The sequence below is a fragment of the Leopardus geoffroyi genome, chromosome C3, assembly GCF_018350155.1.
Source record: "Leopardus geoffroyi isolate Oge1 chromosome C3, O.geoffroyi_Oge1_pat1.0, whole genome shotgun sequence".
Lineage (NCBI taxonomy): Eukaryota > Metazoa > Chordata > Mammalia > Carnivora > Felidae > Leopardus > Leopardus geoffroyi.
In genome coordinates, this window is record NC_059338.1 from 68,452,253 (window position 1) to 68,476,163 (window position 23,911).

At 47.0% G+C, this 23,911-nt stretch overlaps 1 long non-coding RNA gene across 1 annotated transcript in view; it reads right to left on the minus strand.

Annotated features, from left to right (window-relative positions):
- Positions 1 to 23,911, minus strand: part of LOC123585302 — an 83,339-nt gene that overhangs the window by 58,089 nt on the left and 1,339 nt on the right. The window contains exon 2 of the long non-coding RNA XR_006706046.1: positions 9,451 to 9,633. This is a non-coding gene — a long non-coding RNA (uncharacterized LOC123585302). The remainder of the gene's footprint in view (positions 1 to 9,450; positions 9,634 to 23,911) is intronic.

The window sequence follows — 23,911 nt, forward strand, 5'->3', positions numbered from 1 at the left end:
AAAACAACAATATAGCCTAGGGTTTCTTACATACTATAGCAAATATATAAGTAAAAGATATGACAGCAATGGCATAGAAACCAGGAGGAGAGAAACAAAGGTAGACTCCACGGGCTCTCACACTACACCTCCAGTGGCAGAATGTAACCTGATGGCAGACTGACGAGTTAAAGACAATACCGTGACCCTAAAACCCCAACGTAACCACTAAAACATCAAGGTAAGAGATACAACTAACAAGCCAACAAAGAAGATAAAATGGAGGGGCGCCTGGGTGACTCAGTCGGTTAAGCATCCAACTTCAGCTCAGGTCATGATCTCATGGCTTGTGGGTTCAAGCCCCACGTCGGGGTCTGTGCTGACAGTTCAGAGCCTGGAGCCTGCTTTGGATTCTTTGTCTCCCTCTCTCTGCCCCTCCCCTGCTCATGCTCTCTCTCTCTCTCAAAAATAAATAAACAAAAAAGATAAGATGGAAACACAAAAAATATTCAAATCCAAAAGAAGGCAGCAAGAGAGGAAAAAGGGAATAAAGAACAGATGAAACTAATAGAAAACAAATATAAATGATAAATTTATTTTTTTAATATTTCACATAACCAAAATTTTTAATGTTTTTTATTTATTTTCAAGAGAGAAAGAGAATGCACACAAGCAGAGGAGGGGCAGAGAGAGAGGGAGACATGGAATGTGAAGCTGGCTCCAAGCTCTGAGCTGTCAGCACAGAGCCCGATGCGGGGCTCAAACCCACGAACCACAAGATCATGACTTGAGCCGAAGTCGGACGCTCAACCAATTGAGCCACCCAGGTGCTCCGATGATAAATTTAAATGTAATCATATGAGGGGCACCTGAGTGGTTCGGTCGGTTGGTTAAGCATCCAACTCTTGATTTTGGCTCAGGTCATGATCTCACTGTTTGTGAGATCAAGCCCCGCATCAGTCTGTGCTGATAGTGGGAGCCTACTGAGACTCTTTCCCTCCCTCTCTCTCTGCCCATCTCCTGGTCGCTCACTCACACAGTCTCTCTCAAACTAAATAAACTTTTAAAAATGTAATCAGATAAATAATAACTGTGTCCAACAAAAGCAAAATGCACCCTCTTCAAGTACACATGGAACATTTATCAAGATGGATCATATTCTGGGCCATAAAACTTATCTCAATAAATGTAAAAGGGCTTAACTCATACAAAGTATGTTCTGTAATCACATGGAATTAAATTAGGAATAACAGAAAGATATCTGGAAAAATCTCCAAATAACACATCTCTAAATAACCCATGGGTCAAAGAATAAATCAAAAGTAAAATTAGAAAGTACTTTTCATGACATGAAAATGAAAATACAACCTATCAGAGTTTGTGGAATTCTACTAAAGCAATTCTTATAGGGAAATTTACAGCACTAATTGCCTATTAGAATAAAAGAAAGGTCTCAAATCAATGACCTCAGGACCTATGATATGAAACTAGAAAAAGAAGAATAAATGAAACCAAAGTAAGCAGAACATAGGAAATAAAGATCAAAGAGAAAATCGATGAAATAGAAAACAGAAAAACAACATACAGAATAAATGAAATCTAAAGGTGGTTCTTTGAAAAGATCAATAAAATTAATACACTTCTAGACAGACTGATCAGGAAAAAAGAGAGAAGAGACAAATTACCAATATCAGGAATGACAGAAGTGACATCACTACAGACTTTACAGATACTAACAGGATAACAAGAGAATATTATAAACAACTTTATGCTTATAAATTTGACAACTTAGATAAAACATTGTTTGAAAGATGCAAACTATGAAATCTCACTCAAGAAGAAGTAAATAACTTGAATAGACTTTTTTTAATTTTTTTAAATATTTTATTTATTTTTGATAGAGAGAGAGCACAAGTGGGGGAGAGGCAGAGAGAGAAGGAGACACAAAATCTGAAGCAGGTTCCAGGCTCAGAGCTGTCAGCACAAAGCCCAAGGCAGGGCTCAAAGTCATAAATTGCGAGATCATGACCTGAGCCGAAGTTGGACGCCTAACCAACTGAGCCACCCAGGTGCCCCTTGAATAGAACTATTTCTGTTAAAGGCATTAAATTAAATTAATTAAGGTTTAAATCCTTCCACAAAGAAAGCTCCTAGCCCAGATAGCGAATTCTACCAAGTATTTAAGGAAAAAGTAACACCAACTCTACACAGAGTCTTCCAGAAAATTGAAGAAGAGTAAATAATTCCCACTTCACTCTGTGAGCTAGCACTGCTCTGATACCAAGGCCAAAAAACATTATAAGAGAAAAAAACCACAGACCAATATCCTCATGAACATAGATACAAAATTCTTAAATAAATTTCAGTAAATGGAATCCAACAATTATTAAAAGGGTAATACAGGGGTAATACAGTTGGTTAAGTGCCCAACTCTTGATATTGGCTCAGGCCATGATCTCACAGTCATGAGATCAAGCCCCACATTGGGCTCTGTGCTGGGCATGGAGCCTGCTTGGGATTCTCTCTCTCTTCCTCTCCCTCCGCCCCTCCCCTACTTGTACTCACTCTGTCTCTAAAAAAAAAAAAAAAAACATAAAAATTTTAAAAGAGTAATACATTATGACTAAGCATGGTTTATCCCAAGAATGCACCCTCAGTTTAACATCTGAAAAAGAATGTCAGTCATTCTATTAACAAATTCATAAGAAACACCATGTGATCATCTCTAATGCAGAAAAAGCATTTGATAAAATGCAACACTTTTTCATGACAAAAAGGCTCAACAAACTAGGAATAGAAGGAAACTTCTTCAACCTGATAAAGAGCATTATGAAAAGCCTGTAGCTGGGGCACCTGGGTGGCTCAGTGAGTTAAGCATCCTACTTTGGCTCAGGTCATGATCTCATGGTTCGTGAGTTCAAGCCCCACGCTGACAGCTCAGAGCCTAGAGCCTGCTTCAGATTCTGTGTCTCCCTCCCTCTACCCCTTTCCTACTCACACTCTGTCTCTGTCTCTCAAAAATTAATAAACATTGAAACAAATTTTTTTGAAAAGTCTATAGCTAACATCATAGTTAGTGGTGAAGAACTGAATACTTCCCCCCAAGATCAGGAACAACATGAGGACATCCATTCTCATTACTTCTGTTCAACAGTGTACTAGAGGCTCTAGCCAGTGCAATCAAGCAAGAAAAAGAAATAAAAGGCATCGAGATTGGAAAGGAAAACATAAAGTTGCCCTTAACCCCAAACAATATCATCATCCAAGTAGAAAATGGATGGAATCTACAAAAAAGCTACCAGAACTAGTGAGTTTAGTAAGTTTAATAAGAACATAAGATCAATATAACAGGTCAATTGTATTTCTGTATACTCACAACACAAAACCAGAAACTGAAATTTTTCAAAATAATACTATTTGTAACAGCATCAAAACAAAAAAAAAAAGAAAATTAGGATAAATATGGCAAAAGGTATGCAAACAGCTACGCTGAAAACTACAAAACATTGCTAAAGAAAATTAAAGAAGAGCTTTTTAAAGGGTGGAGAAATATACATTTTCCTCGAATCTGAGAACTCAATATTGCTAAGACGTTGACTCTCCCCAAATTGTTCTATAGATTCAGTGCAATGCCAGAGAAGATCCCAGGTGGATCTTGCAGAAATTAGCAAGGTGATTTTAACATTTAAATGAAAACATGAAGAGCTTAGAATAGCCAAAATCGCTACGAAACAAAATACAGTTGGAGAACTCAAACTACCTGACTTCAAGATTTGTATAAAGGCTACAAGAATTGAAAAGTGTGATTTGGTGTAAATAAGCACACAGATGAAGGGGACACAATAGGGAACCCGGAAATAGACCTACACATATATGGACAACTATTTTTTGACAAAGCTGCCAAAGTAGTCAGTGGAGAAAGGGCAGGGCTGGAATGACTGGATACCCACACACAAACACAATGACCTCCAGTTCATACCTGGCGCCATATGCAACATGGAGTGATAGGTCTAAATGTACAACCAAAAATGGTACAACTGCTAGAAAAAAATGTTGGAGAAAAATCGTGTGATTTGGAGGCAGGCAAAGATTACTTAGAACACCAAAAACATGACCCAACAAAAGAAAAATTGATAAAGTGCACTTAGTCAAAATCTTAAATTTAGCTCCTAAGAGAATGAAGATGACTTGTAAACTGAGAGAAAACCTTTAAAACGTGTATCTGATAAAGGATTTGTATTCACACTACATAAAAAAAACTCTGAAATACTAACAACAAGAAAACAACACATTTTTAAAGTTTATTTAGTTTGAGAGACAGAGAGAGAATGAGAGCGAGAGGAAGGGCAGAGAGAGAGAGGGAGAGAGAGAATCCCAAGCAAGCTCTGAGCCCGACTCAGGGCTCAAACTCACAAACAGTGAGATCATGACTTGAACCGAAACCGAGAGTCAGACGCTTAACTGACTGGCCACCCAGGCGCCCCAACAACACAATCTTTTAAATGGGCAAAGCATTTGAACAGGTACTTCCTCAAAGAAAACACACAGATGGAAAACAAGCAAACAGAAGGACTCATCAGGGGAATGCACACCAAAGCCACGGAAAGAGCCCACCTCGCACCTATCGAAATGGCTAAAACTGAAAAGACTGACCATCCCGAGTGTTGGGAAGGTGACAGAGAGAGAAAGTGGAAGTCCCACACGTTGGTGGAAACATAAGATGGTCCAACCACCTTGTAAAACAGTTGGGCAGCTCTTTACAAAGATAAGCAGAGCACAGGGGATTTTTAGGGCCGTGGAACTGTGGGGAATAAGTTTAGCAATTCCCTGAGTTTGCACCAATGGGTTAACAGGGTTTAGGACTAAAGCACCTAGGATTAGGTAAACAGAGCAAAAGTGCCCCCAGCATAGTACAAGATCAGAAAGCTGCTTCCACAGAATGCAAGGTCCACAATAGGTAAACAGGTAAACAGGGCTACAGACTGCACAGCAGGGTGAAATTGCCCAGATCTGAGCTAGTTAGCAAAATAAAGGTGCCTTGTAGACCCTGAGGTAGCATGCTCAGTCCGTCTTATCCCCTAGACAAGTTAAGATAAACAGACATGCCTCGTGCCTGCCATAAACAGCCATCTGCCCTGCATCGGGATTTTGTTTTGTATTGAGCCAAACCCCTAACACCACATATCTTCGAAACCCCCTTTCTCTCACATGCGAGTTAATGTTCACAGTTTTATTGTCTCTTTCTGCACATCCATCACCATTGTTTGTAAGCCTCCTGATCCTACTAAATACACAGCAAGGACCCTTACTCGGAGCTCTTGTCTCCTCCCGGTCATTAGCCTCTCTCATATTCAATTCTGCATCTTCTCCCTTGCTGGACAAGAGAGAACTCCAGACTCAAAGTCTGTGACATGGAACTATTCTGAATGATACTGTAACGGTGGATACGTGTCATTATAATCTGTTAAAACCCATAGAATGAATATTGTGTGTCAACTACACTCAAGTAAAAAACAGAAAAAGAAAAAAACCAACACAGAACGTAGAGCATCAGGAGCAAATCCTTAGGGATGTTGTCGATGGGTGATAACAACGTGTCAACACGGGTGGACAGATCGGAACGAATGCACCATCTGGTGTGGGGTGCTGGCGGTGGGGGAGGCTGTGCCTGTGTGGGGTAAGGGCTGCACCAGAACTCTTGTACTTACCACTCAATTTTGCTGTGAACCTAAAACTGCTCTACGAAATAAAGACTATTTGAAAAGACAAAGGGGGTGAAGTATGGATCCACGTTACAACACGATGAACCTTGAAAACACCACACGGAGTAAAAGAAGCCAGTCCCAAAGGACCACATACGATATGATTTCATTGACATGGGATGTCCACAGTAAGTAAATAAGAGAGACCAAACGTGGATTATTAGTGGGTAAGAGCCACCAGGGGAGGAGGAAAACAGGGAATGACTATTAACTGGCAAAACACAGTTTCTTCTGGGTTGAATGTTCTAAATTGAAGAGAGCAGTGCTGGTGCACAGCTCCGTGAGTGTACTAAAAACCACTGAACGGTACACGTAAGTGGGTGAATTTTATGGTATGTTCACTAAAATCTTGAGAAATGTTTTAAAAATTAAAAACTATGAAAACCGAAAGAAGAAATGATTTATACGGTTATTCTGGAAGGCACATATGTGCGAGGAAAAGTATACGGTCAAAAACAGACATATACGTGAATTCATGACATCTCTTACTTGTGGTCTCGAGTTGGACCAGGACAGCAGGAGCCCCTTCTGTGCGGATATTGTTCCATGGAACACTGGCATGATGATCTCCCCACGGAAGGAAAGGGGGTAACAGTCATACTGGCTACGAAAACATCTACTCTCCAAAACGTATAATGACTCAGAGGTAAGTCTGTATTACACATCTTTTGTTTAAAACGCACAGTGATGGGGGCCCCTGGGTGGCTCAGTCGGTGAAACATCCGACTTCAGCTCAGGTCATGATCTTGTTGTTCGTGAGTTCAAGCCTCAAGTCGGGCTCTGTGCAGACAGCCCAGAGCCTGGAGCCTGCTTCGGATTCTGTGTCTCCCTCTCTCTCTGCCCTTCCCCCGTGCACGCCCTCTCAAAAATAAATTGAACGTTTAAACAAAGATCCTTCTGTGCATTTATGGAAGCCCAGCTCCACCCCACCCACCCCACCTCCACGGCAACAACACTCAAAATTCAGTTAATTCCAAGAACGACGGCACCAACAGATCCATTTTGCTGTGCACACAGAGTCCTACCAGAGATCCGAGTTGTGTGATTTCTGTTCTTTATGAGAGCAGTGGCCCCGTGCCGTGGTCTGGGTGAGAACAGGAAAACGGGTGGGTGCCACTGAGGGTCCCCATCTGTAAGTCTGGCTTCGGGTAACACGGACACACGAGCTTGACCTTCACTTCCTGGAGACCAGAAGTCTGTAGTCGCGGGCTGTGTTGGCAGGTCCGTGAGGTCATCCGGTCTAAAGACCAACAACCTTTCTTAAAGACCAACGGCTGCAAAGGAGTTCACTGCTGTGTTCAGGTCCCACCCTCCAGGGACCTCTCCCCACGAGGACCGAACTCGGCACCAGGGACTCTGAACATCTTGCACGTTCCCCAAGGCTGCTTAGCTGCCCAGGGTTCTTGAACTCACGAACAGCGAGATCACGAGCCAAAGTCAGACATTCAGCCGACTAAACCACCCAGGCGCCCCAGAAATATCTTCTGTTTACCGAGGCCGGCTGGGGTGGGGGGGGGTTTGGTAAGAGGGAAGAGGGGCATGAGAATGCAAAGCGGAGGGACAGGTGACAGGTTCATGGTGAGCTGAGTGAAGGGCACGGTCAAGCAGGGGCAGGAAACATGGGTATCGGACAGCGAGAAGCACAGAGAAGGTGGCCGCTTTCATCAGACCCGGCTCTCCTGCCGGAGGCAGGCCACCCCCACCCGAGCCCTGCTCCGAGTTGGAACCTGGGAGAATCTGCCTCGCTCGCCCGGTGAAAGGTGCTCCTGGGGCCTCACACCTGCGAGGTGGCAGGGACCTGAGCACGGGCTTGGCTCTCCACCTAGAGCCCCTCGGAGGGGGGCAGCCTGGCAGGGGCTGCTGCCTTCCCTCCTGTGCCCCAAGGAGCTGCCACAAGCTCCAGGACCAGCCTCCCCTCAGCAGCGGGCCGGTGAGTGAGTGCCAGGCGTACGGTGCTCCCTCAAAACGCATGAAGGGACTAAAGGTGCCTGAATGCGGAACAAGGGGGGCAGGAGCCCCGGAGGGAACATCCTGCGCTTCTGGGCGTCCTGCCTTAGCCGGTACTTCAGCTACAATGTCAACTAATTCACCCCTTCTGTGCACAACAGATCTCAGAGGGAACTAAAGCTATAAGATTAAAAAAGCCTCTCTTTCCCCTTCCCACCCCCGCACCTGCCGGCGGGCCCTATACGGGGCTGGTGCCTCAGTACGTACATATTCTGTCCAGATACCTTCTGTTGAATGTATTTGCAAGAATGTAACTTATAAACAATTCCATTAACAATAACGCACTTATAAAGTACATCCTACATTAAAATTACTAGCAAGGGCCCGGGTTGGGCGGGTGGGGGAGGAGGGTGGGCCCTTCCCCGGGAGCAGTTCCTGGGATGGCCACCAGATGTCAGAGCCACCAACAATGTTCCCAGAGCCCGGGGCAGGGGAGCGCCAGGAAGGGTGGCAAGACCCCCCTGGTAGTGCTGGGCCCTTTGGTGCGAATTTTGTCTACTACGGCGTTGGGTGGGGGGAGTAAGGGGAGCTGCAAACCCCTTAAATTCTCAGGCCACAGATTCCCCTTCACTGGGCAGCCTCTGATCCTTGGAGAAGCCATGCGAGTGCGGCCGGGTTCTCTGGGGAAGTGTGAGGATGGCCTGGGCCATCTCCCTTCCCCAGCCAGAGGCCAGTGGGGAGGTGAGCACCGCGGAGCACACAGAGGCGGGCTCGGCCACCCCTCCTGCACAGGTAAAGTTCTGCACGCAGAGTCGCGTCCAGCCGGGCCTGGCCCTGTCCAGCAGGCTTGGGGGGCTCAGCTCACGGGCAGCGCCCAGGGCGATTCCGGGGTGACCAGAGCCAGCCCATTACAACAAGGAGGTCAGGGTGGGGGTGGGGGGCACGACGACCGTGGCTCCAGGCAAACAGCACATCTGTAGAGTGTCCAAAAGGAAGAGTTCCCTGGACCACACCCCACTTCTGGCCTCGGGTCCAGACCCACTGCACACTGGGGCTTCTCACGGGTGAAACTTTACCACCTATAAGGATGCCAAGCTTGTGGGAGGGGGTGGGGGTAAGGGGAGAGCTCGACACTCCCTGTACCATATCACTGACGTCTAAATATGACTCCAGATTCGTGATCTCCACACATTCTGACAGGCAGATGAAGGTGACCTTTTTGTGATTGGAATGGCCTCATCGTCTAAACTGGTCCATCCCACACAGGCCACGTGAAGCAACAGTAACTATTTAAGTCACTCTACACCTTACATGTCATGTGTGTAATTTAAAATAATACACCTGTTGCCATACACGTAATAAAAGCGGCAATTATCATTAAAACATAGGTAGTGTTCATATTCAAATGCGACCATGCATTTTATGCTCGATGTCTCAAGCGTCATATTCAAGCCAAATGATTCATTTAAAAATAAGAAAGGACAGAGCAACGTTTAGAGTGGGATCCATGTTAATGTACCACAACTGGTACAATAATCGTTGCTTTGATGTGGCCAACACTGGTCTGGCCATGGAGGTGTTTTGTTCTCCATTCTCCTATTACACATGATATCAGAGGTACGGAATTGAAAAAATCTCTCATAATGCTAACCAGACTACTCCCATGATCATTTCAGAGGGAACACTGTCCCTGAGGAGGGACAGACAGAGCCAAGGGAAGGGGCCGTCGAGCACCACCCTAATTTGCTCTGGGTTTGCCTACCTCAAGGAAGCCTCCCCTCCTGGATCATCCTGGACCCACTGGATTCCTGGTAAGTCAACGAGCCTCCCAAGCCCATGAATAGTCTAGTCTCCTTCATGAGGCCACTCACGTGACAGGGTTACACTAAGGCCCAGACAGATGCCACAGGTCAGTGTCTCACGAGATCCCCAAGCTTCTAGGTCTCTGAAAAAAAAAACAAAACAAAACCATGGGGTGTTGAGGGTGAGAAAGGATGGAATTCAGGCCCCGCCCACTTCGCTGAATCAAATACCTGCTTGCCACACGCCCCTCCAGTTTAATCACGTTTTGGGAGGGTGAGTCAGAGAGGAGGTGGGCGGCCGTGCTTGGTTTTCCAGGCATATGGTACCCTAATGACCATGACTCCTCCCTCCACTTAAACCTCCCTGCACAGACACTCCTCCAAGCCCTGCACCCGGCCAGGCAAAAGGCCTGATTCAGAATCTCGTCTCCTCACCGGTACCCGAGGCTGATCCCCTTCCTTAAGAGGGGGAAGGAAATCATCAATGTGAACACACAAAAACAGATGACTTCCTGAGTCACACCTGAGTTTGGGCGCAGAGTTTGGGTGCAGGGTAAGGTCAAGCTAAAAGCTCAGAGGTCACGGACCATAATTATCCCTCCAGAAGGGCAGCCTTCCTTACCCGTAGCCACGCAGCTTCTGAGGCCATGACAAAGAGCTGGGCCCGTCGAAACCCCGGAGGAGGAAACATTCCTCACCAGGTCTCCCAGCCCAAGCTTCCGTGACAGGCACCAGAGGAGTAAACAGACTAAGCCAATAGAAGCAAGCGAGAACTGGTTCCCCTGCTCTCTAGATGGCTCATGACATTTCAATTATGCTCAGCACAATATAGCCAAATTATTTATAACCTGTATGGAGCCTCCTGGCTTCACAGAAGAAATCTTAGTTGGTGGGGTTGAAGGAAGCTAGAAGTAGAGACCAGAGAAAAGTTCACAAGTAGAAATGAGCCCGTCCAAGGGGCCGTTTGCGTCCTGGATACGTAAAGCATGGCGCCTTTTGTGAGGTGTGTTTTGGGAGGTGCTCACTTGCAATTTATTTCTCCGAATAATGTAGTGTTCATGTTCTGTCTCTCTCTGTCCCTCCCCTGCTCGAGCTCTGTCTCTCTCTCTCTCTCTCTCTCAAAAATAAATAAATATTAAAAAAGTGTGTTTAAAAATAAATAAATAAATAAATAAATAAATAAATAAATAAATATGGACTATTAGCTTAAAAAAAAAAAAAAAAACAGGGGGTGCCTGGGTGGCTCAGTCGGTTGAGCGTCCAATTCTTGGTTTTGGCTCAGGTCATGACCTCATGGTTCATGAGTTCGAGCCCCGTGTTGGGCTCTGTGCTGACAGCACAGAGCCCGCTTGGGATTCTCTTCCTCTCTCTCTCTTTCTCTCTCTCTGCCCCTCCCCCACTTGTGCTGGCTCTTCCCCTCTCTCTCTCTCTCAAAATAAATACAGAAACTTAAAAAAAAAAAAAGAACAATCTCAGGTCACCACTTTGCCAGCCCCACCTTCGATGACTAAAGGAAGTCACTGGGAACAGAACTGCCCTCAAAGTCAGGAACGTACGACTATCAGGCCTCGCCAGGACACCTGGGCAAGACACCTGGCCATCATGCATGTCAGTCACGGTCACCTTGTCTGAAAAGTTTAGAGGCCCAGATTCCTTTCAATACTAAATGACCACACTGCAGAGTTCAACACATTTTCTAGATGGTCACTTCCCACAAGAACAACGGGGAACATAATTAATAGGAGAAAACCCCCCAAAATAGATCACTGTGCTGTAGCAGGGTCTATCACACTGTGTAGACATGGCCTTGGTGTGGCCAGGCTGCTTGGTTAATCAGACACAGGGATGTGAACACTTTTTCGGGTAAGAGAGCCACCCACCCGCAGGGGAGGATGGACTGCGATCTCCAGATCGCGACTGCGGTGGGGAGCACCTCTCTGGGGGACGGAACGAGCGTGGGTCTTTTTTGAACCTAAACCCAGTGTCTCAAGGGAACATTTTGAGTCAGAAAACAAAGCGGGCCGACAGACTGTTTGGAGCCGCGACTCCTGCTTTTCAAGTTCACGCTCAGCCTACCTGTGGTGAGGCCTGTGGTTGCCACACCGGGGCCGTCCACAGGGGCCAAGTGTGCTCAGAGAGGCTCTCGTTACATAACCCTCAGCCACGGCCCCGCACATGCATGAGCGGGCACACATGGGATCTCGCACGCTGCGTGCACGGGAAGGGGGTTAGAACACACGAGGCTGCAGGACAGTGACAGGGGTGAGCTCAGGGCCTCCTGCCGCACAGGTTAACAACAGCAGCATTTCACATTCCTGTGGTGGTAGGAACCGTGTGCCTCGGGCGAAACAAAGGCTCCAAGAAGAGTAGAAAGCCAAGCGAGTTCTCAGTGAGCAGCTCCTACCCACAGGCCCTCATGACGCGGGGGACGTGGGGTCGGGCGGGGGAGACTCGGCACCTAGTGCTCCTGTGTCAGCTGTGAACGCCGTTCGGCCACTGCTGGTCAGTGTCCAGCTTGCTCCTGCTCCAAAGAATGAGCCACCTTTGACTCCAAAACCAGCTTTACCCGCTCCCCGCCCCCCTGCGATCTCTCTCTCTCTCCCCTCCACTCTCTCCACCCCCCCCCGACTCTCTCTCTCCCCACCTCTGCTCTCCCACCCCCCCCACCCCCCCCCACCCCCGCTCTCTCTCTCTCTCCACTTCTATCTCTCAGAGGCATTTTCTTCACCGCACCCTATGACCGGCCTGGCTTCAGGTAACCAGGGCTCATTCTAAGTCACCTTGTTGTCACCCTGAGGCTTTGTGTTATCTGTTGCCTGGGCCTGGAATGCTCCCAACCCTGATCTTCACGAAGGTGGCTCACAGAGGTCTCGGCCTCCAGGAAGCCCCTCAGAGGGGCCCTCCCCGGCCCTCCAGCTCCAAGCATCCCCCCACCCCGCATTCTGTCACGTGACCCTACCCTGATTCCCTGCCTGGCACTTCACGCCCCCTCATTTATTTCCTGTGTGTTTCTTTCTTGCCTGTCTCCTCTCACTAGCATGCAAGCTCCGTGGATGTGGGCATTCTGTGTCTTGTTCACGGACTGTTTCTAGCCGCTACAACAGGGCCTTGCACACGGCCAGTGCTGGATGAGCGCCAGCTGAACGAGCGGACGGACAGTTGGATGAGGGAGGAGGGCAGAGGAGGCCATCCCTGCGAAGGGCCGATGGTGCGCTGGGAGTAAGGCAACGAGGACTCCAGAGTCCACCAGGGAAGACGGACATTTACCCAAACCAGTGTGGTGCAAGAGAAGCTCATGGAAATGTGTGCAGCTGTCTGCTCGATGGGAATGGGAGGACAGTCTCAGGAAAGGTCAGAGGTGGCCAAATGGGCAAAGGAGACAGAGGGGTGACGGGGAAGGCACCTTGTCGGGGAGCATCAAGGCAAAGCAGCACGTCTGGGAACAGACCGCAGGTTCCAGAGGAGCCCCGCGTGAAGCAGTGAGGGGTGTGAGGCCTCGATGGGGTGGGGGCACAGGCCAGTGCAGCCTGGAAGGGGGGGGCACGTGCCAGGTCTTAAGAGAGCCTCGCGCACCAGTCCCCGTGCGCTGGATTTCAATCCTCTGAGAGGCGGGAGCCATTGAGGTATTTTTAAGTAGGGAGGTGACATGATGGGTTTTGACTTACAAAGATAGTTTGGGTGGCAGTGAAGGCCACGAGAAGAGAACAGAGCAGAGCACGTGGGTCACTGTCCCCTCTGGGCCTGAAAACACCCGGATGCCAGCCCCCAGCAGCAACAGAGAAGGAAGAGTGGTCACAGACTGGAAGCTGTTAAAAGGGTGGAATCAGTGGGACTCAGTGACACTCAACGTGCGGGAGGTGACGGACAAGATGGGGCTGTGGTCTGTGTGGCCTCGCGCGTGGGGGTCGAGAGGCGGCCAGGCCGGAGTGGCCGGCTCATGTGAGGCCGCCTCAGGGCCGCCTGCCCAGCCAGTTATCTTCGGCCCTCGAGCCACCATCGGTGATAGGTCCCTCTGATGGGTGCACATCCAGCCCACGACATGGGTGATTTATCTGCTCGTGAAGATCCGCATGTTAGGATTTCAGCGTGGCCGTTCTTGGAGGCACACGCTGGGCCACCGCCACAGAAGCATGACTATTGGTCTAAATATAGACGCGCCTGTCACCTCCGAGAAAGAACAGACCAGAAGCCATGGTTCCACTCACTCCGAGGAAGTTTTAAGGGGAGAAAATTAAAGAACAAACCTTGCCCTGTCTCTCACGGCTGTGAATCTAAGCAGCAAACCACGACTGCCTCACCTGCTGCCCTTCTCCTGCCCTCCTGGCTAACTCGGGCCCCAGAATCCTCGAGAGCAGCCCCCTCCCCAAGACAGTTCTCACAGGCCTCAAGGGATACCTCACAGGGGCTGAAGAGCGGGTACAGCCGGCTGGCTGGCCCAGTGCTCTGCAAGGACCCCACTTTATTCCTTCTGTCCTGCCTCCCTGCCCCGCCCTCTCCCCCCCCCATCCCCCCACCACGAGCTGCCACCACGAGAACAAATGCACAATTCGGAAAGCGTGGGCTCTGGTACCTGGCTGCTTGGTTGAATCCTGGCTTTGCCATGTGGGAGCTGTGTGACCCGGGCAAGTTGCCCAGCCTCTCTGTGCCTCTGTCTCGAAAATAATGCGGTAAAATAATGCGGTGATTAAATGAACGAAGCGCACGGTGAGGGCCCAGCAAATGTTCGCTGTTGTTCCCACGGCCGCCCCTCCCAGCCCTGGGGAAGCCTCGCTAAGTCCTAAGACAGGGAGCCCAAGCTGCGGGCATCCTGCTGCCAGCTCAGGGGCAGTGCCCTCCTTTTACAACATGCTACCAACGGGGCCGACAGAGCAGGAGAGATGGCGTCCACTGTTTTCTGAAATTATCATTAGAATGTTCTTGACAGTTTATCCCCACAGCCCTCCCTTCTCACGCCGTCCTCCCAGGACTCACCGCAGTCAGAGTCGTCCAGGCCAGGAGACAAGTGAGTGACAGACACATACGGTCTCCCTCCCTCAGGGAGGGGCTTTGTTACAGGGTCAAGTGGGGCCAGCCTGGCTCCTGCTCCCTTAAGATGGGCTCTTCCCAGGAGAATCCCTCGCTCCTCACCTAAATAGATTTCTGGAGTCTTCCAAAGGGAGGGTTGAGTCTCGTCCTTTGGAAGAATGAAAGCCCAGTTGCATTGTTACATTATGCGTAAGTGGAAAACGAGTATAAGCTGTAAAAACATGCTAAATTCAAGACTAAAACAACAGTTCTGATATGGACTTTTAACTTATCCTGGACGATGAGCTACCTGTCAGCAATCTTAACATCAGGACAGGGAGAGGAAAGTGAAATTTTAAACATGATACCCATTCACATTAACATCAAAAACACCCGTCCGGCACACAGGAATCAATCTTACTGATAAAAGAGGTGCAAAACCTGCCCAGGGAATCCGGAGACATTACCAGGAAAACCGAAAGAAGACTTCCTATATAAATGGGACAGCATGCCGTGTTCCTGGGCACAAAGGTTCAATGCCGTGAACATATTCGCTTTTCCCAAATTGATCTACGGATCGTATTCGATTCCAGTCAAAATCTTGGCGATTTTTGGTGGAAACTGACAGGATGACTCCATTTTTTTTTTTTTTCTATGAAATGCACAGGACCAAGAGAACCAAGGAAACCTTGAAGAAGAAAAACACAGTTGAAAGATTTACTCTGTCGGATGGCAAGACTTATCATACGATGACAGCAGTTAAGTCAGTACAGTATTAGCACAAACTTTGGCCAGCAAAGGCGCAAAGATACGTGAACCGACCAAGAGAACCAAGAGGGTTTAGAAACAGACGCACACGTGTGCCAGTCTCTAATTCATGGTGACGACACCACACTGCGGGGCAGAGAGGAAGGCATGGTCTTTGGACCCTCCGGATGTAAACACGGAAAAACAAATGAGCCTTGATCCTACCTCACACCAGTCACAAAGCTAAACCCTAGGGGCGTCTGGCTGGCTCAGATGTAAGAGCGTGTGACTGCTGGTCTCAGGGTCACGAGTTCGAGCCCCACGTTGGGCGGAGAGGTTACATAAGTAAATGAACGTTAAAACAAAAAGTCTAGGAGTGTGGACGTATCCAGGGCAGGTAAAGGATACCTCTGAAGCTTGCAAAGTCTATCTGAGAAGAGTATCTCCGTGCCCTTGAGGACGGGGAATGACTTCTGAAGTAGGACACAACAAGCACGAACCATAAGGGGAACAATTGATGAATTGGATTTCATTAAGAACTTCTGCTCGTCGAGACACCATTAAGAGACTGAAAGCAAACCACACAGCGGGAGAAGGAATTTGCAGGACGTGGGTCCAACAAAACACGCACGCTCACAATCCATAAAGAATTCCACAGATCAATGAGAAAGAGGAAACACAATGTTAAAAGGAGGGAGAAGCAGAAGACTGGAAAAGGCACTTCATAAAAGAGAATATCCCATGGCACCCCCCCCCCCAAAAAAAAGAACAACTATTTTAAAAGGGCTCAACATGATTAGTCATCAGAAAAATGCAAATTAAAACGACGGTAAGACGCTGCTCAGGTCGGGCAATGTTTGCTTTCGTGGCAGGGGTAGGGGCCTCCCAGGAAAGAATCCAGTGAGCTGCACACTTAAGGATTTATGTGCTCTTCTCTATTTAGGACGCTTTCATAAACATGTTTCCTAAAAAAGCAAGAGACTTGAGAAATCTATCAAGCAAATTTAATGTGGAGACCTGACTGGATCTTGTTTCACACAAGGCAACTGTTAAGAAAGTGTTTGTGAGAATTCGGCCATCAACTGCATATTTGATGATAATGAAGACGTTGTTCCGGTGTTTGGGTGACATGATGGTGTTGCAGCGAGGTCTTGGGGCGCCTGGTGGGGGCGGTGCAGTCGGTTCAGCATCCAGCTCTTGATTTCGGCTCAGGTCATGATCTCGTGGTTCGTGGGACTGAGCCCTGCGTTGGGCTCTGTGCTGACAGTGCGGAGCCTGCTCGGGATTCATTCTCTCTCTCTCTCTCTCTCTCTCTCTCCCTCCCTCTCCCTTGGGCCCCCCACTCCCGCTCGTATACACATAAGTATGAACTCACTCTCTCAAAATCAATAAACATTTAAAGAAAAAGGAGAGTTCTTATCGTTTAGAGCTACCTACTGAAGTATAAAAATGTACATTATAAATAAAATAATACCTTAGATATGCTTCAGTAATAACCGACGAGGGAGGACAGTAAAACACGAATAGATGAGTTACTGGCTAGTATTGCTGGACAGTAAGCACCTGGGGATTGCTGCACAGGTGGCCCTTGAACGTGGAGGGCAGGAGCACTGACTCCCCTCCGCAGCCAAAAATCCACGTGTAACTTCTGACTCCCTGAAAACTTAGCTGCTAATAGCCTACCATTGACTGGAAGCCTTGCCAATAATGTCAATAGGCAATTAACACATTTTTATATGCATTATATACTGTATTCTTACAAAAAAGTAAGCTGGAGAAAAGAAAGCGTTAAGAAAATCGTAAGAAAGAGAAAATACGTTCACAGGACTGGGCTCAGCGTATCGAAGAAAATCCGTGTCTCAGCGGACTTGCGCAGTTGAAAGCTGTGTCGTTCAAGGGTCACCTGTACTGTTGCACTTTTGTGTACGTTTACAATCTTGTATAATAAGATTGTATTTTTTTTAATACAATAGCTTATTGTATTTGTAAAAATAGCTTTTTAAAGCTATTGCACAGCCAAGGTGTTATGCTTTGGGGCTATCCATGACTCCTCTCTTCCACCCGGCCCCGACATAATCAAATCATATCGTGCAGTGACAATGGAAACCATGAACACTGAACCCTCAGGCTACAGGGGCCGCAGGAAGTCAACTTGGCCATTCCCTCCTTATCGAGCGGGGTATCTGAAACAGAGGGGCCCACGCCACATCTGCACACTGAGCAGCACAGGAAATGTCTACTCTCAGAGAAGCAGTTAAATAGAAAATATTTACAGAAGAGTAGTCATTGATCTATACGCTCTGAAGGATATGCCGTCGTCGGAAAGTCTTTTGGCAGCCCAGGTGCCCTCCCTGGAACAGAAGACTCTTAACGGAGGCTCCCACAGCCTCCCTGAGCTAACTCTTTCTGTCCTATGCCCAGACAGTAAGCCTGTGCTGTCCAGCCTCTCTCAGTGTAAAGTCATCAACTAGGAATTCTTGTATAAAACAAGTCTGGGATCCTGGACTGGTGTGGGCTTTCACAGTCGGGAAACAAACGCTTCACGAGAAAAGACTCAAGTGGTTACAAAAATAACATGACTGAGGCCTCCTGATCCAGCGTGTCTCCCAGGAAGCCCTCCAGGTCTAGTCCTTCCTTCTGGCCCTCACTCACCACTTGGCAGTGAAGGCCACTGACTTGATAAGCAAATCTCCAGGTTGCACCTAGCTTAGTTTGCTCCCCTTCTGGGCAACAGGCCATGTCAACAAGGCCTTCTCGGAGAAATGAGCTCTCCCTGTGGTGGCTCCTGGAGGAAGGACCACCTTTTACCGCCCGCCCCAAGAGGCTCACTTATCTATTAATCAGGTTAATGAAACAGTGACGGCTTCAAAGGGAAGAGGCCAAGGTTTCATATACACAAAAAGGGCAAGGTTAAAAAATGAATTTATGGGACTGTTCCATTTTTCTCTTGACCCCCAGAGACCTCAACAGTGGATGCTTTTCTGACTAATACCAGGCATCTCTGAAGAGCGTAGGGGGGGAGCACACAGCTCTGAAGCCTGTGCGCCCAGCTCTCCCCAACACCAGCTACATGGCCCCAAATTGCCAGTGCTTTGGTCTATCACCTGTAAAATGCAGGTAATGTACATGCCTCCCAAGGCCGATGAGATTAAAATAGTACAGTTTGTGTAGAGCGCTCAAAACAATGCTTGGTGTTGGCTCCTCGTGTTATCCTATCACTACAGAAGCCATGGACAGAGAGAACGAGAAGGGAGGCTCCTCAGAAACCAAAGGAAAAGAACAGTGTTGTTAAGGGGCGCCTGGGTGGCTCTGTCGGTTGACTGTCCAACTTTGGCTCAGGTTATTATTTACGGTTCATGGGTTCGAGTCCCGTATCGGAATCTGTGCTGACAGCTCAGAGCCTGGAGCCTGCTTCCGATTCTGTGTGTCTCTCTCTCTGTCCCTCCCCTGCTCATGCTCTGTCTCTCCGTGTCTCTCAAAAATAAACAATAAATAAATAAATAAATAAATAAATAAATAAATAAATAAAACAGTGTTGTTGAAACTCTGTGGCTAAACTTTACGAACCCATCTATTTCCAGCTATTTCCATCTGTCACCAAACAATATTTGTCAATAATTTGGGAAGAGAGAGATATTCCGAGGTAAGAGGTCAGAGGTCTAGCAGGAAAGTGGACAGCCTTAGGTTTCAGAAACGTATACAGAAAGGCTGCTCCTTCAGGCGACAATGCAAACCCGACTCGCACTAAATAAGGAGGCTGCAAGTCCGTGCACTGCCAGTCTGGACTCAGACACTGCCACTCCACTCGCCCCAAATCGGAGCTGAGAGCTGCTTGCACTCTCTCGTCGTTAATGACTGGCATCCCTGGGCTCCTTCAAACAACTTTCTAAAATTATTGACGCTATTTTAATGTTTCACATCTGTCTACACGCTTAGTATTAGTAAAGAGAATAATTTCAAAATAATAATTAACCGAAGAGGTCCTGGGAATTAAAACATTAAAATTTTTAATTTTTAAAAGTGTAGCCGTTAGGGGCGCCTGGGGGGCTCAGTCGATTAAGTGTCTGACTCTTGGTTTCCAGCCGGGTCATGATCTCATGGCTTTGTGAGTTCAAGTCCTGCATTGGGCTCTGCGCTGGCTGGCCATATGGAGCCTGCTAAGGATTCCCTCTCTCCCTCTCTCTCTGCCCCTGCCCTGCTCCTGCTGTCTCTGTCTCTCTCAACAATACATAAACGTTAAAAAATGTTAACAAAAGTCTAGCCATTAGACACTGTGTGTACATTCTGAAAACATATTGTCTCTTAATTAGAACTTGTTTCTTGTTAACAATCATTAATTGTGTTTTACCATGGACTGTTCTTTAATGATCATAATGCCAGAGAAGTGAACAAACAGCACATGTGACACTGAGAATGAGGAATGCTGCCCAAAGGGCTTACTGTCTACCATGCAGACTCCAGGGGCCGTGAATTATTTAGCTACTTTTCAAAGTTAATAAATAGGAGTGTCTTTTTGCCCTTTATTCCCCAGATGAATTTAACCAAATGAGAGAAAGGGGTGTGTACATTCAGTTAGCAGTCTGGGCACACAGAAGACACAGGTGATGAAAAGAGACGTAAAGAATGTATAGATTTCATGTCAATTAAATATGCACAACACTGCTTTATCCGGCATGTTTTCATTATGACTAAATTGTCGTGAATATTTTGATGGTTTTTGAGGGTATTTTAAAACACATGAGTACCTTAAAAACATACATTAACACACACACACAAAAGAAAGCAAAATCCAAATGACACTTAAAAAAATACTCATAGTTAGAAAATGCAAACACCAAAGGATCAGATGGGAAAAATAGTGCCTTCCCACCGCTGGAGTCCTTCCACCCAAAGGTTTAGGCTTTTCTTGGGGAGCCTGTGTGGCTCAGTCAGTAAAGCGTCCGACTCTTGGTTATGATCTCGCCATTTGTGAGTTCGAGCCCCACACTGGGCTCCGCGCTGGCAATATTTATTAATGAGTATTATTATATTTATTAATAAGTGTTATTAATTTATTGGTAAATATATTATTAATATAATAAATGCATATTGCTAACAAATAAATTTAAAAAACAGAACAAAAGGTTAGGCTTTTCTATCCTACTGGAAAAATGATGTATGCACATATGTTGACTTGTTTACTAAAAGAATCATATTTTCTTTTTTTGTGAGAGAGAGAGAGAGAGAGATTGCAAGTGTGCGTGGGGGAGGGGCAGAGAGAGAGGGAGAGAGAATCTCAAGCAGACTCACGCTCGGCGCGGGGCCTGTCGCAGGGCTCAATCTCAAGACCTGAGTCGGTTGCTCAACTGATGGAGCCCCCCAGGCGCCCTAAAAGGAAGCAGATTACGCAGTTTTGCTACATGCATTTTTTCCTTAATAGCGTACGTATCCTGATACTTTCAGATCAGCACAGCTATTACATTCTTTTTGCTTTTGCACACAGCGCTTCAGGGAATAGCTTTGCACACAAGGCTTGGTGTTGTAAGTGGTTTTTCAACACGACCTGCTGCCAAAGTCCATGCAGGCGGCTCCAAGTGGTCTATCTCACTTGTGTGGTTGGAAAAGAACACGTCTAGTTTCCTGGGTGGATTTGGGTGCTTCGGAAACTTTCCTGGGACGCCCTGATTTACACCCCATGGGTCTCGGGAACAGCACAGGAAAGGCCTGTTTCCGGCTGAGGGACATGAATGCTTCCGCCTGTTCGCTTTTGAGCGTGAGGGTTCCCGTGGCAATGCAGGGGCCTGTCTTTGCTCTTAGGTCCTTTGCGCTCAGGGCCGCTCAACGCGCCCACCCCCTGCCGCTTACAGGTGCGCCCTGCAGGCTCCCGGCAGGAGGAGATGTTTGCGGGAGGAGGAAACAGGGGAGCCCGGAACCGGGAGCGAACAGCGGGTAGGACTGCCAAGTTAGCTTGCCTTCGCTAGCGAGCAGGTGTCAGAAACTCCCCCTCACTGAGGACCGACGATAAGGAGCTGCCTGCCTGGGGGCCGGGGGCACGGGAACACAGTCACATGGGAGAGTGACCACAGGGTCTACGGCTCAGGACTGGTAAGAACAGGAAAACCATCTTACATCTTGGCACTTAGTTGCCTCAAATCCTTTTTGAAATGATGGCGGGCTTAAGATCTATTTTGAGGGGTGCATGGGTGGCTCATCAGTTAAGCATCTGACTTTGGCTCAGGTCACGATCTCGTGGTTTGCGGGTTTGAGTCCCCGGTCGGCTCTGTGCTGACAGCTCAGAGCCCGGAGCCTGCTTCAGATTCTGTGTCTCCCTCTCTCTCTACCCCTCCCCCACTCATGCTTTGTCTCTCTCAAAAATAAATAAAGACAAATAAAATTTTTTTGAATCCATTTTGAAATCTTTTGACAGCATTTCCCCAAACGTTTGCTATATTTGCTACCTTGTTTGACTACCACAACAACTCAACAGGTAGGCTGAGGTCATTTTCTGTATGTACTTACAAGACGGAATGACTACAGGGCAGCAAAGTTACACAACTCACACGAGGTTGATCAGCTAAGTGTTCTGACTCCAAGCACTGTGCTCTTTCCTGATCTCTCCCTCACCCACCCAAGTCCCAGGCCAGCCTGCGAATGTCAGAACGCTGAAGAAGAGCTAGGAAAGGAGCCAGGGATAGAAACACACCCTCCCCAGGGATACCTGAGATCATGAAAACTACCTCTTCCTAACAAAAATTTAATGAATTGAATAATATTGATGTTGCTAAGTACCAGGTTGAGATACCAAAGCCACATCGTGACAGAATAATAGTCTTGACTCATTTTACAAAGACTTCTATGATGGGGCTGGCTCAGTCGGTGGAGCGTGGGACTCCTGATGTCTGGATTATTAAGTCTGAGCCCCAATGGGTGCAGAGATTACTTAAAAATAATAAAAACTTAGGGGCACCTGGGTGGCTCAGTCGGTTAGGCATCCAACTTCAGTTCAGGTCATGATCTCACAGTTCGTGGGTTCAAGCCCCGCGTCGGGCTCTGTGCTGACAGCTCAGAGCCTGGAGCCTGCTTCAGTATCTGTGTCTTCCTCCCTCTTCTCTTCTGTCCCTCCCCCACTTAGGCTCTCTCAAAAATAAACATTTAAAAAAATAAAATAATTATTAATAATTAATATTAATTATTAAATATTACAAAGTAAAAAAATTGTGGAAATGTGCTTTTATATCTTACTATAAACACACATACTATCTCAGCTTTTTAAAAAATCCAGTAGCTCTTAATTTTTACGGTTAGACACTGCCTTGGATGGTACTAATAAGTTGTCATTTCAATATCCAATGCCTATTTCTTGAGTTGTCTTTTTTTCTAAGTCTTTTTTTGAGAATGTCCTACAGAAAAAACATATTTTACTTTGTAAAGCCTAGATACATATCTGTCATTGAAACAAAACTTTCACAAAATCCTAATTGCCCTTCCTATGAGTGTTTTCCTTGGATATTATCTATGTTTTCATTCTCTTGGGGACAGAGGTCTAGAAAGGCTCCTCTCTGTGGACTCGAAGAAGGGGTCTTAGTAAATTAGAAAACATTACAAACAGCCTTCAAAACCGAAGGCCCACATAGGTGTTACTCTAGGATGCTGGAAGTCAGGAAAGCCTCCCTGACGGGGCCCAAAATGAACTGAATCTCGAAAGACGAACTAGAATCAGAAGGGTAGAACTTCAAAAGATGAAATGAGCCCAGCACGTCTAGGGGACAGTCACGAAGGGTTCATAAAGGGAGTGGTAAGGGATAAGGTCGAAAAGAAAGCCTGCGGTCAGTCTGCAGAGAGCAAGACAGACGGTGGGTTTCATCCTGGAGGTGATAATGGCATTACTGAAGGTGAGTGTACACAGAGCTATTCCAGGATTGTTCTTCCGCACACGGACTGCAAACCCAGCTCTAAAGCCACTCAGAGTTCAGACACCAGGTTCTCCAGCCATATTGTAGCACAGAGAAAAATGCGTGTGCGCGTAGACTTCATAAATTCAGAATTCTAGTGAGAGCAGTCGGGATCACATAAAAAAAAAAATAGAAAAGCTAGGATATACGTATTAAGTTTAGACAGCAACTGAGCCCAGTTTCTGTGTCTTTTCATCCTCTTTACTTTTGTTAATGAAGCGTGAGCCTTATCTGCACTAAGTAACCATTTCCTTAGGAAAGCTATACACTTCATCGAGAACCTATCCTCAATACTGTTAGGAGCCTGACAAATTATTATGAACAACTCTTAATAATAATAAGGTTGTCTAAAGTGAACATACAAACAGGGCTCTCTGAAGGTGTTAACCATCCAGTAATTCAGGCTCTGCTGGCTACAGGGACGGTGCCCTACGATCCTTAGCTGGCACTCGGGTCTGTCTCAGGAGAATAAAAACATCCAATGTGAGTCACCTTGCGATTACACCGCCACCTGGAAGCATATTTAAGTGATGACAACTACAAAGCTAGGTCTCTGTAGGACGCTGCATGAGACTTCCTCTCCCTTCCTCCAGTCTGAGGATCAACAGAGCTCAGGATTCCTTTACCAATTTCTCCTCGGCATCATTCTTTACCATTTTTCCAAAGTGGAAAAGCACAGTGTCCCAAGGCCTGGTTAAAGCTACCATGACTTGTTATTACGGTAAATTTCAGAGACAGA